The sequence below is a fragment of the Pinus tabuliformis genome, chromosome X, assembly GCF_031772625.1.
Source record: "Pinus tabuliformis cultivar Carrire ecotype Pingquan chromosome X, CPIR1, whole genome shotgun sequence".
NCBI lineage: Eukaryota > Viridiplantae > Streptophyta > Pinopsida > Pinales > Pinaceae > Pinus > Pinus tabuliformis.
Genome location: NC_142308.1, coordinates 644,987,479 through 644,999,448, shown reverse-complemented (window position 1 = coordinate 644,999,448; position 11,970 = coordinate 644,987,479). Strand labels below are relative to the sequence as shown.

The 11,970-nt window shown below is 36.2% G+C and overlaps 1 long non-coding RNA gene across 2 annotated transcripts; it reads right to left on the bottom strand.

Annotated features, from left to right (window-relative positions):
* Nucleotides 1-9,339: 9,339 nt before the first annotated feature.
* LOC149141647 (uncharacterized) lies at nucleotides 9,340-11,073 on the bottom strand. 2 transcript variants are annotated; one of them, XR_016264218.1, is made up of 4 exons: nucleotides 10,561-11,073; nucleotides 10,387-10,415; nucleotides 9,761-10,012; nucleotides 9,340-9,580 (listed from the first exon to the last, which is right to left on the bottom strand). It is a non-coding gene; the product is annotated as an uncharacterized LOC149141647 (long non-coding RNA). The 2 variants fall into 2 exon arrangements; XR_016264217.1 differs by having other exon boundaries at nucleotides 9,851-10,012; nucleotides 10,561-11,070.
* Between the last annotated feature and the right edge of the window lie 897 nt (nucleotides 11,074-11,970).

The window sequence follows — 11,970 nt, the reverse complement described above, 5'->3', positions numbered from 1 at the left end:
TTGGTAGAATTTTGAATGCATTTTTAAGTTATTGATAATTTCCATACCTTTAGAAGTCTCTTGGGAAAGTCTCAACCCTATGAATATCATTTTTTGTCCTTGAAGTAGTTTGGAAAGCTTAGGGAAAGTTTTGCAATTTGGGGATTGGAGGTTTTGTCCCCCAACCCTTGGTCACATGGGTGAATCGGAGCACTATGACTTTGGGATTTGTCAAAATAGGGATAAAGGAGGAAAAATATGGTATGAGTAAATATTATTGTTACAATATGCTAGTGAAAATATGAAGTTTTGTTAAAGTATTAGTAGATAGTTCGAGATGTTCCAAATATTTATATATCTAGATATCTAGACATCCACATCTTTGTTGCGTGGAATTTTTGGGAGAACTAGATGTTCTAGATATCTAGGCATATATAATTTATTACAAATGGAATTTACAAAAATAATGGATTCCATATGGCTGGGATGGTGAAACCTATAACTATAGAGAAAATAGTTGGAGGAACTTGGATGTCATAGTTATGAGGGATCTAAAATCTAGATAAGTTATAATGCCAATATTTTGGAAAAACCTAGATTTGTATGGAGTGTAGCATAAAACATGGAAGTTATGTAGAGCCCATGTGAGCACTCGAAGACCCAATAGGTAGGTGGGTGCTGAAATAACATGATGATATGTCATGATGATGTGGTACAAGGAACAATATTGGATCATGCGTCATGCTAACACGACATAAATAGTAGGACTAGATGATGTGTCATGTTGAAATGTCTTGTTGCGGCATGGTGAGGTGGTTTTATAGTTTATAAGAGATGGTGTGGTGGTAAATGTGGTACCTACCATGGAAGGTGACATGGAACCTAAAATGTTTTGGATTTCCAAATCTAGATATCCAGAAATTTGGAATTTTGTAAAAATGAACTTTTAGGATTTTGATAGACTAGATATCTAGAGAATTGACTCAATGACTATAGTAGGAATCTAGAGGAAAGGATAATAGTCACATTGGGAGAAAAATAAATATTGGATCTAGATGCATCCATAAGTTTTAGATTCCTTAGATGGATTTGGAAGACTTGGAAATCCACAAGACCAAAGATTTAGAACTTCTAGAAAGGGTATTTATGGAAAATTCTGGATTCGAATGGGTTAATGAGGCTAAGGAATCTAGCTATAAATGTGATTCTACATGGTGGTGACATATAGAAAAGGGACTATAATGTGTTCACCATATCTTAGCTAACTTAGCATTATATGATGGTGATATGGGGGCAAAGGACTACCATGTGTATACCATGTGTCAATGATACAGATGTTGACATAGCTCTAAGAAAGGCAAACCTTTTGAAGGCCATAACTTTGGATGAAAAACTCGTATTTGGATGTAAATTATATCATGGGAAGCTCTCGATGAGCATAATATTATGGTGATATTAGAAGAAGTTTAAGATGATTGAAATAAAGATGAATTTTGATAACTCCATTTTCATAAACTTACATTAAAGCTTGGTTTTGTACATTTTGGACCTCAAACTGGTCTTGATTGTCTTATGGAATGACATTAGAGATAAGGTTTAGCACTCGATATGAATGGGATCAAGGGAGAGAGAGTGGGATTCGTCTTGTTAATGAGAAATCATTCCTTTATTAAACAAATATTTGTTGTAATGAATTGTTAATTTTAGATTTAATTGGTTTTGAGAATTTATTTATGTTGATTGGAATACTAGTAAGGCTATGAGTGTGACTTGTAACTATAGCAAAACTTCAGTTCCAAGTCATTATAGGCCAATATGTATATGGCCAAGGAAAATAACTACGTTGAAATTAATTTTTTCTTAATAAACTAATAATCATTATGTTGTCTCAAGACATAAGAATGCATACAATAGTAAAGAGTTTATGCATGTGCGTAGATGGAGCATAAAATTTAATGAAGACTAGACAAAATATTGCCAACGTGAGGGGATGGTCACATGATGATGCTGGGAGAAATTTAAATGTTTTTGTAATTGTATATATTTACATTAGGATGTGAGTTTATTTTTAGAATAAATTTGAGGAATTATTCCCTATTGTAAATGTAATTTCAATTTCCCTTATTTTGTGAGAAGGGGAAATGAATCATCTCTTGTGACTCTTGGTTGTCCCATGATTGCTTTCATTTTAAAGAAAAATGTGTTTGAGAAGAAGAGTGTGGAGAAATGCAACAGAGGTAGAGAGAAGGAGAAGAAAGGAGAAGCTCCAGCGCTAGGAGAAGAGGCAAAGGTCGAGAGGCCTGGGTTGCACAGGCCCACATTGTATATTCTAGCCAGTTTAATGTATGTTGAATGTGATTAATGATAAACTTGTTTAAATGCCTTTGTACCTATTTTATCTCTTTGTCTGTGTAATGTTAATTCGATGTGTTTGGGGATGCACTTGTTGAATTATTTGACAATAAGAATCTGGATTTTCATGGTTGCGTGCATTCATCTCAAATTGATTCTTTGGTTTAAATTTAATTTGGGGATGGACTTATATATATTCGCCTATGCGTATGGATTAGAGATCAAATGTTATATATGTGTTGTGACTATTTCTGAGATGTCATAGGCCTATCAGAAATTATACCATGTGTTGTAGCTATTTATGTATATTTTGAATGCATTGAATGACTGCGCATGGAATAACCCTTTCAATAGTGTGAGTGCTCATGTAAGAGGGTATTTACATATTCGATGTGTGATGAATTTCTGGTGAATAATGGTTGAACTTGGTGTTGAAGGTTGTCAACTCTGTTGAAGACCATGGACTGTGCTACGTATGGATGGTTTGTGTCGCGTGTGTATGGTTGTGTGGTCTATGCATGTCTGCTGGTTGATATCCCCTTGTGCGTTAGCCATTCTATTAACTAGAGATTCGTGTTATTAAATGTGAAGAGTCTTCATGTGCATTGAAACAAAGCACCACTATTTCTGATGTTGTCATGCCCTTTTAATTAAGGATTCAAATGATTAGTCGAGCAAGAGTGTAATTTAGAGGAAGAAAGGCCTGTGAATTAGTTGATAGCATTAAGGAGTGATTCAAGATTGTGGAGGACTGACCTTCTAGAGGGCAAGTCGTTTCAGCTTCATGGAATATGAAAAGATAGAGTTTTGGGGAGCTAGGAAAAAAATTCGTAGCGCCTATAGGATTTAGACTACGCTACAAAATTATTTCGCAGCGTCTACAACCAACATTTTCTAGGACTAAGAGTTTGGGTTTCTGAAGCCTGCTTGGCTTGCTCGGTGTATCATTTGGTAAGTGGAATCCCTTGCAAGTTGGGTTGGAAGGATTGAGAGAGATCTCTCATAGAATTTGGTAAAAGAAATCTCCATCCTTATTTTGACTACATATATTGAATAATTTGTTGAAACTCCAAAATGTGTTTAAAGAAAGTGTTGTGAGCTATGAGTTGGAGTATCTTGGGTAATGGGTAGCTGGGGAAATCCATGTTGTCCCCATCAAGTGGTATCAGAGCTTAGCTATGCTTTTTGAAAATATCAGAGCCACAAAAGTCTTTCAACTCTTGGAGAAAGATACAGGAAGCTCTTGGAGGAAGCAGAGTTTACAATAGGTTGAGGTAAATCTTTGTTGAATTGAGGTTTTTTGAGTGTGAGGTGTTGTGAAGACATAGTGGAGAGTGTCTACCTTGAAGTAGAACTGCTTTCTCTTTGGTGATACAGCCATAATAACAAATATTGGATAATGGAGATGCTTTCATGTTTGAATATAGCTTGAAAGTGAAAAGAGTTTAACTAGAAGAAGGACCTTACAACAAGAGGGAGGACAAGTTGAATTCTTAGGAAGTAAGTGAGATGATTGAATGGAAGTGAAGAGTTGATATTCTCTTGAGAAAGAACAAGTGTATTGGTTAGACAGGAATTGGTTCAGCGAATAGATCTCGGAAAGATTGGGGAAGATGATATCTTGTGATAGATCCTATAAACATTGAATGTGATGTTTATGCTAACTTGGTCATTAAAAGAATTTTGTTTGCGGGACTAAATTGGTAGCAGTTGTCATAGAAAGTAAGCTATGTCAAAGGAGATGGAGCAGGAAAGGCTCTTAGATGAAAAATGGTGATAGAACCTGACAACAAAACTAGGAAGAGTGAGTGGTTGAAGACGCAACAATGCTCAAGAATAGGTTCTACTGCAAAGAAACTAGAGAAGATAAGATATCAGGAGGATGACTTGGTATGGGTGATAAGTAGTAAACTTTTTACAAAGAATTGAAGGGCTATTGCATCTCACTAGTAGACAAGGAGAACTCAACATATGAAGAGATGAAGATGATTGTTATTAGTCATAGTTGGGGTTTAGAGGAAAGTCACAAGCAGAAGAAGAAAAGTGCCAAAGGAATGAGTGATGAAGGATTGAGAAGGAGATGGTTGAGTATAGGAGAATTCAATTATACGAAACAATTCCAACAAAAAAATCAAGATGACCATAGTTGCAAGCAGGAAGAATTGTGTTGAATAGGAAGGTCTATAACGGTAAAAGGATGACAACAACGAGAATAATTTTGCAATAGAAGTTTTCTGTTCAAATGCACATTGAACAGGGCTTGAGGATGATTGCAAGGAACCTTGTAGTAGAAAGTGAGGAAGAACAAAAATGTTCTCAAAGGAAGAAGATGAATAATTGCATGCAGAAGCTAGAACACTAGAGAGTGCTCAGATGAAGATTCTAGAGGAAGGAGCCAATAGAAATATCAAGAGAAGACGAGGCTTGTAAGAGATTAGTATGGTATTTAAAAAAAAGTTGATGGATTCATCTTATTACAGTGTCTTGTGTGCAGTTTACAGTGAGCAGGGAGAAGCTCATGGAAGAAGGAGATTTTTTACTACTAAAAGTCATGGTAAAGGTTCAAAGAGAAGCCATAATAGATTTAGTCATGACAAACTTGATAGAGAACTAGTTGAAATCAAATTACAGCTAGAGATGATGAGAGGACTGCTACAGAAAGATGAGGAAGACCATGGTTACATATGAAGTCTCCAGAAGAAAGAAAATGGATTTGTTGCAGGTGAAGTTGAGATAGAGTTAAATTCTCAATTGGAGGAAAATCTCAAAGGGAGTTGAGTTGCAACCATGGAAGAATGACTTAAGGGTGATGAGCACGTGTGATGAAATATATGAAGGTTGTTTGTGACAAGAGAAGGTATGTAGCAACCTGAAGACAAAAATTTTTAGCCAAGGAGTAACTTAGGAGGATGAAATTGACAGAGGGAAAGAATGAAGGTATAGTTGGTTGTATGAAGAGACAACCTATGATTATGATGAAATTTTTGGCAAGTTTGAACAGTTCAGTAACAAGAAAATTTCAGAGTTCGCAACAAAAGCAGTAGAAGAAGGTACAAGTTGATTAAGGATGTCGTAAGAGATTTGTTTCACTGTGCAGGTGATAGTGGAGGAAGGTGGGGATATTTGCATAAGCCTAGAGCAAGGAGTGCTTGAAGGGTTATAGAGAAGAGAACTAAGAAGGTGCCAAAAGCCCAAACTTAGGAGAAAGTTTGGTGAGGTATCGTGTAGTAATATGGATACTTGTTATTGTAGAGGTGTATTGCAGATCATGAGTTGAAGTTGATTGAGAAGACCAAATGCATATAACCAGGAGGTCATATATTATGTACCTTAGGAGTCTGATGGAGGTGCATAAGTGGAGCACAAAGTTTGATGAAGATTGGAACGAAGCTTTTGAACGTGAGGGGATGGTCACATGATGATGCTGGGAGAAGTTTAAATGTTTTTGTAATTATAGATGTTTACATTAGGATGTGAGTTTTTTTTTAGAATAAATTGGAGGAATTATTCCCTAATGTAAATGTAATTTCAGTTTCACTTATTTTGTGAGAAGGGGAAATGAATCATCTCTTGTGACTCTTGGTTGTCTCATGATTGCTTTATTTTTAAAGAAAAGAGTGTTTAAGAAGAAGAGTGTGGAGGAGTGAAACATAGACAAAGAGAAGGAGAAGAAAGGAGAAGCTACAACACAAGGAGAAGAGGCATAAGTCGAGATGCCTGGGTTGCACATGCCCATATTGTATATTTTACCCACTGCAGTTTAATGTATGTTGAATGTGGTTCATTATCAACTTGTTTAAATGCTTCTATACATGTTTTATCTCTCTGTTTTTGTAATGTTAATTCGATGTGTTGAGGGCTTCACTTGTTGAATTAATTGACAACAAGAATCTAAATGTGTCATGGTTGTATGCCTTTATTTCAAATCGATGGTTTGGTTTAAATGTAATTTGGTGATGAACTTATATATATTCACCCATGCGTATGGGTCAAAGATCAAATGCTATATATGTGTTGTGACTATTTCTGAGATGCCGTAGGCTTCTTAGAAATTAGACCATGTGCTGTAGTTATTTATGTATGTGTCAAATGCATTGAATGATTGCGCATGGAATGACCCTTTCAATAGTCTGTTCACTCCTGTAAGAGGGTATATACATATTTGATGTGTTGATGATTTTCAAGTGAATGATGGTTGAACTCGAGGTTGAAGACTGTCAACTCTATTGAAGACCGTGGATTGTGCTGCATATGGATGGTTTGTGCAGTGTGTGTATGGTTGTGTGGTCTATGTATGTTTGCTGGTGGATATCCCTTGTTGCACTAGCCATTCTATTAATTAGAGTTACCTGTTTTTAATGTGCAGAGTCTTCATGTGTGTTGAAACAAAGCACCACTATTTATGATGTTGTCACACCCTTTTAATTCAGGATTTGGACTATTAGTCAAGTGAGAGAGTAATTCAGAGGAAGAAAGGCATATGAAGTTGTTAATAACGTTAATGAGTGATTCAAGACCGTGGAGAACCGACCTTGCAGAGGGTGAGTCGTTTTAGCTTCCTGGAATATGAAAAAGATAGAGTTGTGGGGAACTACAAAAATATTTTGCAATACGTACATGTTTTTGAGTACACTGTGAAATTATTTCACAGCACCTACAACTAGCATTTTCTAAGATTGCGAGTTTGGGTTTTTGAAGCCCGTTTGTCCTGCGCAGTGTATCAATTGATAAGTGGAATCCCTTGTGAGTTGGGTTGGAAGGCTTGAGAGATATCTCTCATAGCATTTGGCAAAGGAAATCTCCATCCTTATTTTGACTGCATATTTTGAATAATTCACTGAAATTCCAGAATGTGTTTAAAGATAGAGTTGTGAGCTATGAGTTGGAGTATCTTGGGTTATGGGTAGTGAGGGAAACTTGGCCTATCCACATCAAGAGTGTTCAATATAATGGTACAATATGGCATGGAGAAAACTTCACCCATTAAGGATGATGAATAAACCGAGATGAAATTTGTTGAGAACCCTCTTGATTTGTTAGAGACGATAAGAAGTACGAAGGCTAGAATTCAAGGTTGCAAAGATGACAATTAAAAGATAATGAGAGCTTAAGAGAAGCAAGATGAGATCAATGTAGTGGTTCTATAGAGTTTTTCAGATTTACAGAGGAAATTGCAACATGGACCAACTGTGAGCAATAAGGGTAGACACTAGTCATAGAATGTACCAAGCCGATAAGAAATTCAAAAACATGGGCCATGTAGTAACAATATAGGGAGAAGCACCTCAAGGAATAGGCATAGAAGTGCCAAGAAATATATATTCAACAATAACACCTTGGAAAATATTTCTGGTGAGGAGACAAATAGTTCAAACAAATTGTTCAACAATACAACTAGATTAAGCTTGTATAAAAAAAATAAAATCAAATCTACAAAAAAAATTCCCTACATAAAGGATTAAAAGCAAAAAAACACCTACTTTTAATAGCAAAATTAAGAAAAACTGAGGAAACAAAAACATTAAAGCTCAACCTAAAAAAAATTCGTTCAAATACACCGTTACATTGAAAACATAAAATAAATAATCAATCCATTAATAATTAATCATTTTTAATAATAACATAATCATCCTATAAACATAACTTAGAGGAATGTCATTTGGTATCATGGAGATTTCGTCATTTATAAGTATCAATTGATATTTAATAATAAAATTTACTTTTACTTTTTTAATACAATTAATTATAGGATTTTTTAAAAAATATAATCAACTATGAATGCGCAACCCGTTTTGTATGTATATATTTTTCATTGTTACCATCATTTTCATATTCATGACATTAAACGTGCAATAATAATGTTAATTTTGCACTTTAAACACCTTACATGTTACGGAAGTCTCGTAGAAGATGTGGCTTCAGCATCTCCAGGTGTATTGGGTGTTCGTATAAATGCTCAATATTTAACGAACCCTTGTCCGTGAATCAAGAATGTGTTACAACTCAAAAGTCGCAATTTATAGGTCAATTACATATAGCGATTCAGTTACGTACCAATCGCAACAAGGGTTCAATTTCTACTCTGAAGGTTTATATTCCCATGCCATTTCATATTTTGCTGTTCTGGTTCGTAAGGAGATATGGAAGGCACACATTTGGCCTGATCGTGCATGTGATTACAACAGGGAAATCCAAAGAGTAGTTGAAATGGAAATTGATTATTGCCCATAAATAAAGATCACTTACGCATATTATAAGATGGAAGCTCAACCAATTTTCTTATATTATTAAACACTTTAATAACAATTACAATTTGCACTTTCTGTAATGGGGAGTGGGTTCACCCCGAGGCCCCTTCGGGTGAGCCAGCCCTTGGAAATAAACACCACTCTCTGAAGGGAAAAAAACACTACAATTTATACGTCTAAGCTGATCACACAAGTAAGATGTGCAATACATTTCAAACTGTAAGTAGTTACACCTTCAAACCTATCATAAGTAGTCACACCTTGTTTCCTATATAAGCAACAACATTTAAAATAAAGCCAGTGCCATTCCAACTAACCTTAATGGGGAAACGACCCCCGAAGATAATATTTAAGGGTATAGCTTACCTGCACTTGGTAGGAACATATAGTTCTTGCAGAATAGATTATCCTCTGATCATCCAAAAGCTCAGATTGGGATTTTCAATTTTGACTCGGCTTTCACATGCCGCCGCATTAATGTCATATCATATTTCCCAGAGGCCCACCGCGTGGACAAAGCAGGCCGAAGCTGCCACAACCACAGCTGCAAAGATGGGAGGAATCAAGAAATCCACGTTTGATTTCCCTACCGTGTGAGCAGGCAGGCATATGACATCTCCCGGCTTATCCAACGGCAATCTCAAATATTTCCCTTGAAGGTCATCGCACGCCAGGGAGAATTCTGTAAATGGCGAAAAACCGAAAGTGAATGCCAATTCAGGGCTCACCGATGCAACAGTCACTACTGTTGCCAGGAATATTGTCCAGAAAATGGTGTATAGAAAAAGTGGTTCGAGAATAAAGCTTTTGCATCGATCCACGCATGCTTTCAATCCTCTGGAAACCTTCCATAAAACTCCTGAAGTGTTTGTCGGTAAAGCCATGTCAAATCCTTCAAGTTCTGCTGCTCAGAATAGGTTAATTATCCTCAATTGTATACGAGCCATAAGCTGAAGTCTGCACACCGAATGGACGGCTCGCTTCTTGATAAAATTAGCATCCTGCAAAAACGGTGAATCAAGATTCTTTATAGCTTCAAAAGATGAAAAAATACAAGGAAATTTACAATCTGTAAATCAATATATGCAACATAAAGAAATTAGAAACTTATCCCGCACATGTCTTTCCTAAATGAATAACCTACTCCGATAAATTTCAAAAGAAAATTATCCCTCTTTCACCTAAAATTTCCTCCGTAAACGTATTATTGTCCTACTTCATAAAACAATAACGGTAAGCATCCTGCAATTCTCAATCCCTACTCTGCTCACGTTCTCAGCGTGCCTTTCTACCAACAGTTTAAAGGCCCGACCGCCCGAAATACTACCAAAAATATCCTTATCGACCTTCCGACAAATTAAAGCGACTTGTTTCGTTCGAATCCTCCGCTGCTGGTTCCAAATTCTTTGTCAGGATAAATCTAACCGTGTTACCTGATTGAAAATAAAATAAAATCAAGATTCAAAATAAGTTGCCACCAAGAAATCCACAAGGCTTTTGATTCTAATTTCAACCTATGGCAAATTCTACAAGACTAGGATTTCATTGGTCCAATTTCAATTCCTTAGAACAAACATCGCGTTTCAGCTTGATTTAAGGAGATTTTAAAAAATACAAGATTTCAGTATTCCGATCATGGCAAATCCGCGGATAAACTGAATTTAATTTAATTTTGTTCGAATTTCTGTATATAGTTCCCAGCTGGTAAAAGTTTTCTGAAAGAACTTTGAAATTCACGGTTTCTTGCCGCAAATTCTTTAAGAAACCTCAAAGAAACCGAATTTTATGCTCTTTAACACGCCAATACCTTGAAATTTCCGATTTCCTGCCAGGTATCTGAAAATCAAAAGAATTCCAAGCATCAGTTGGATGCCAGAAAACGAGGGAGAACGCTTTTCCAAAGCAAACAGGATCCAGAGCTCAAAACCTAACGGATTTACAACGGCTAGGAAAATTAATACAATTGAAAGAAGAATTTTACCGGTGAAATCAATCAGTAGAACTGTAATCACGCCGTTGAAACTGGATCGACTGCCGAATTGATTCAAACCAAAGACCTCCTCTGTAAAGAGTGACTGGACCCTTCCAATAAATTATGCCTCAAAAACTCGCCTCCCTAAGACAAGGCCTTATGCGACCTAGCTTCAAACCAAAGATCTCCTCTGTAAAGAGTGACTGGACCCTGCCAATAAATTTATGCCTCGAAGACTCGCCTCCCTAAGACAAGGCCTTATGCGACCTAGCTTTTAAATGTTTGCAAGTCTTGCGATTAGAGGATAAGGCCAATGTTTACCACTGTATACAACAGGAGTACAGAAGAGCCCCCGTTAGATTTATAACCGGGTTAATGTAATAAAGTGAACGGAGTTATAACCTTGTTGCAATCCCGACTCCCCCCATTATAGCGAAGCATTCAAATAAAATTTCCCGTCCGATTTCCCAATTTGTGCAGTAGTTCAGCTTTCTGTCGCCAGTGAGAAACAGAATTTCTGAGGTCATATGGGGCCGAATATTTCATTATATAAGAGGTCGATATCTCTCAGTGGAAGAGGGACCAGCGATAAAAGCGGACAATCAATATCCACCATATTTCACTTAATTTTCCTTTAACTAAGAACTAGGAAAATTTGGAGGTCCCATACAATGTCACACCACCCCGTATGCCCCTGATTTTTTTTTGGCCCCATTTGGCACAAATCGCTTGAAGAAAAGCCGGGAGTTAGTAAAAATCCATGAGAAGACAAAGAAGAAAATGTGAAGGAAGCGGGCCATGTGAACGACGAAATGATTATACACCATATGTATTTTAGGAAAATACAAGAAGATACAAAAATATGCATGATGTAAATGTGTAGTAATTTAGTAGATGATGCAAGGAATCTAGACATGATGTAACAAATAAGGAGAGACAATTATGGCCGCCTTGCTTTTTGCTTTATAATAATAGAGTTTGCAACCACTAATAATTGATCAATTATCATGAAATTATAATTGTTATAATGTTTGGTTGTAGATTCTAAGACTCACTACAACGCCGGTGATAGCGGGTAGAGGAGTCTGCATTCTATTTTTTAAATGCATGATGATGATGATATAGGCGGTACATGATTTGATAGGGTTATTAATGTTAAGTTGGAGTTTTGGTTAACATATTTATGGGATATTGTCATTGTCTTCTTCGTACTAAAATGTTTTACGGTGTTATTGTAATGTGTTTTCTAGTTCATATTTTCATGTTTTTTTAAGGATTATTAAGATAACTCAAATAATACAAATTTCTATTACAGAGGTGAAATTTGAAACTTAAAGAGTGTATGGAGTTATCCGTTGAGAGTTATTTTATCGTAATTTTGGACGAAACCCATCATGAGGAGATCCATGGAAGAATATT